Raw genomic sequence first — 2,562 nt, 5'->3', positions numbered from 1 at the left:
ACTTGTGCTTATCCCAGTTAGCTCACTGTACCGCCTCAGGAGAACATACACTCTAGGAAAATGCTAGAGTTTGAATGTGATCCCAAAGTTCTAGGATTGGAGATTCAACCTTCGGTGCAACAGGATTTTATATGGGGGCTAAAGAGGTAAAGGTTACAGGGGCTCTGCCCAAAAATGGACTGATGAGTGCTGCAGAGTAAGATAGTTACTGAGAGTGAATTTTCTGGCTACCAAAGTAGGTTGGGACCTTTCTTGTCCTTTTACCTTCTGCTATGGATCACATAGCATGAAGGTGTTTACCATATATGCACCAAGCTCCTGGACTTCCCAGCCTCTAGAATTGTAAGTCAGACCTCTATTCTGAATAAATTGTTCATTTTACGGAGAGATGAGAAAATGTGCAAAGGAAGAAGATAAAATCTTGGTCATTTACATTATAATGCACCTTCAATTAATCTTGGTGGTGTTATGTATCAAACATTGGGTCTCACACATGGAAAACACACATTAGCACTAAAGCTGTCAATGTGTGTGTGTGTGTGTGTGTGTATGTATGTGTGTGTGTGTGGTGGATGTGTGTGCACAATTTTTGCTGGTGAACATACATGTGTGATAGAGGACAGAATTCAACACTGGGCATCTTCTCTAACATCTCCTTATTTGTGTGAGAGAAGGCAGGCATACACCATGGCACATGTATGGAGGTCAAAGGGTAGCTTATGGAGTCCTTTCTTTCCACCGTGGGGACTATGGGGATTGGACTCAGGTTCTCAAGCTCTGGGAATCTGCCTGTCTCTGTGTTGTGAGGTCGCCACCAAAGAATACTACTCAAACATGGGTTTAAGTCAATAGAAAGTCTTTATTCGTCTGCTGGTGACAAGTGTTCAGGATCTCCAATGTAGTCCTGAGCCTTCCTCAAGGTGAGCCTTTAATCACTATATATATATATCCTGAGTTAACAAGAACTTCAGTTAACAAGAACAGTTAGCCAGAAGCAAAACTACAGAAACCAAAAGCAAGGTTAGCACATTTAGGGACTTTCCCAGAACCATGGACTTTGATGGATTAGGTATTTATTTTCATTTTGGCAAGTGGTACTGTCTACGTGCTGAATTTTAAGACCCTAATGGTATTTCCATCATGGAGTCAGTTGTGCTAAGGTCTGGCTGGGGCCTGTTACATTTGACCCTCCTATTTCCTCTAGGAGTTAAAGTTATAGAGGTTACCTACCATATCTTGCTTTTATATGCATGCTAGGATTTCAAATTTAGGTCCTGTCCGGTTAGCTTTTAGTGTCAACTTGATACCAAAAGTCACAACCTGTAATCACCTGGGGACAGGGAGCTTCAAGAGAAGCATTGCCCTGTGATCCTGTCTTTGAGAGATCGCCATAACTGATGATTGGTGGGGGAGGCCTAGTCTCCTGTGGGAAGCACCACCCCTAGGCAGGCAGCCTGAGCTGTATGAGAAAGCTAACTGAGTAGGAGGCAGAGAACAAGCCATCAGCCACCTTCCTCTGTGGCTTCTGCTCCAGGTTCCCTCCTTGAGTGAGTTCCTGCCCTGACTTCCCTCAGTGATGGATTGTGATGTAGAAATGTAAAGTGAAACAAACCCTTTCTGTAAGGCGCTTTTGGTCATAGTGTTTATAGGAAAAGCACACTGGAACAGGTTTGTGTGCTTTCACGGCAGATGCTTCGCCAACAGAGCCATTCCCCTGGCCCTCAAAACCGTAGTTTGTATGTGCTTCTGGCTAATCAAGCAACTGTAGTCACAAGTTTTTTTTTTTTTTTTTTTTTTTTTTTTTTGGTTTTTTCAGACAGGGTTTCTCTGTACAGCCCTGGATGTCCTAGAACTCACTTTGTAGACCAGGCTGGCCTCGAACTCAGAAATCCGCCTGCCTCTGCCTCCTGAGTGCTGGGATTAAAGGTGTGTGCCACCACGCCTGGCTCGAGAGATGTACTTTTTAAGAACATAGATTTGATCAGGAGTGGGGCAGTGAGCAAGATGTAAAATGAGTAAGTAACAACAACAACAACAACAGAACATTAATCTATCAGTATTGTCTATCTCTCAAATACTTTCTTAACCTCAGGGTCTTTCATGAGGTCAAGCCCCATGAGCCCCACCCCCAATAGCACAGGTGAGAACAATAGGAATCTCTGAAGGACACTGACTTCACATTTCTGAGGAAATGCACTTTGCCAAGAAGCCCAGAAGCCTGTGGAAGCCACCTCAAACTCCCAGAGGCCAGTGACTGCACAGCTAAGGCTTTGAGGCCTCTGTGAAGCCTTAAGGAGGCTAAGCCTGGGATTCCAAAGAGTCTCAACTGCAAGCTCTACCGACATCCTTTCCCGACTCTCACCAAGCTCAGGAAGCTGATTTGTGGCTTTGCCAACCAAAGAACAAAGCCCAAACCAAAACGGAAGCTGGAGCTCTGGCCTAAGGCCAGGCTTCAGTTCCTGTTCTTGCTCTAACTCCAGCTCAGACTCCTGAAGATGCTCAGGCCCCTGTGATGGGCCTCTATTTCCAGTGGACTAAGACAGGCTGCCATGACTCCATCTC

This window comes from Mus caroli, unplaced genomic scaffold (genome assembly GCF_978045245.1).
Source record: "Mus caroli unplaced genomic scaffold, Mus_caroli_1 scaffold_7, whole genome shotgun sequence".
Lineage (NCBI taxonomy): Eukaryota > Metazoa > Chordata > Mammalia > Rodentia > Muridae > Mus > Mus caroli.
Note: the sequence above shows the minus strand (reverse complement) of the source record.